Consider the following 1,380-nt stretch of genomic DNA (forward strand, 5'->3'; position numbering starts at 1 on the left):
ACTTGCAGCTTGTAGCAAGTCTTCAGGAGATGAACATTTGAAATCACTTCATAAACCGTAAAACGCTACAGAACCGTGGGAGGTTATCACCAGCATTTCTACCTTCTCAGGTTCCTAGAAACAGGCTCAATGCTTGACTGAGTACCTTCTTTCAATCCCATCAAAGTCCCACCTCTTCGAGTAGCACTGACATATATACACTACCAAATGTAAAATAGATAGCTAGTGGGAAGCAGCTGCATAGCACAGGGAGATGAGCTCAGTGTTTTGTGACCACCTAGAGGGGTGGGACAGGGAGGGTGGGAGGGAGACGCAAGAGGGAAGAGATATGGGGATGTATGTATACGTATAGCTGATTCACTTTGTTATACAGCAGAAAGTAACGTAACATTGTAAAGCAATTATATTCCAATAAAGATGTTTGAAGAAAAAAAAAAAAGTCCCACCTCCTCTATAAAACTTTTCCCCATTTCCAAACCATCATTTCTATTCCTTTCCTTCCAATGGGCTCTGTCACATAATTGGCCTTGCATAGTTCTCTGTTACTGTATTTTACCTCCTTAACTAGAGCATAAGTATCCCAAGGAGAGAGACCATTATTTAACCATCTGCATTACCAGTGTATCTCCAATGCTTCTGGCAGCTGAGAGTATAAATACACTCAGTACATAAACTCTTGGTTATTACATTCCAAGTACCCCGTCAACGTCATTGAATAAGTATTAACAGCACCTCAAACACACAATAAACTTAACCTGGGATGTACAGATATATGTTCAAATGTAAACTTATTAAGTACTACTATGACTGTCTTTGACCTGAAAAGTCACACTTCGAACAGGGGGACCACACCCATCAATCACAGTCTCCCTTCCACGTCCAGTCGTCGCAGTTCTGGGGTGTGCAGGTGTCCGTGCTGCCGCCCGTTCCCCCGTCTAGCCTGCACTATTTTCATTCTCTGACTGGAAGGCCCTGGCACCTCGAAGGGTTACACGTTGCGGGAGCTGACCCTGGCCCTGAGCGTCGATGTACTACTACTTCTGATATCCAAGTGCACCCGGTCGGACCAGGCTGCTCGAGAGCCAGCCCGTCTCGCACGGAAGGAGTAAACTGATACCCCAAGAGCATGTCTGCTGAAGCCGCGGCCCCAGTAGGCTGGTCCGGGGCAGCGCCAGAGGATGAACTGAGGCCGGCAGCGGACGGAGCGGCGGGCTCGCAGGGGTCTGGGCTCCCGGAGAGTCGGGGGCTACGGGGGCGCGCTCGCGGGGGTCGGGGTCGGGGCTCCCACGGCCTCCCCCCACCTCCCCCACCCCCCCCCACGGCCTTCCCCCACCTCCTCCACCTCCCCCCACCCCGAGCTTCCCGCCAGCCGCGCATTAC

The 1,380-nt window shown here is 50.9% G+C and overlaps 1 protein-coding gene across 1 annotated transcript in view; it reads right to left on the reverse strand.

Moving 5' to 3' along the window:
• NUDCD3 (NudC domain containing 3) overlaps positions 1–1,380 on the reverse strand; it is a 74,067-nt gene that overhangs the window by 72,416 nt on the left and 271 nt on the right. The window lies entirely within an intron of this gene.

The sequence above is a fragment of the Balaenoptera ricei genome, chromosome 9 (genome assembly GCF_028023285.1).
Source record: "Balaenoptera ricei isolate mBalRic1 chromosome 9, mBalRic1.hap2, whole genome shotgun sequence".
NCBI classification, from domain to species: domain Eukaryota; kingdom Metazoa; phylum Chordata; class Mammalia; order Artiodactyla; family Balaenopteridae; genus Balaenoptera; species Balaenoptera ricei.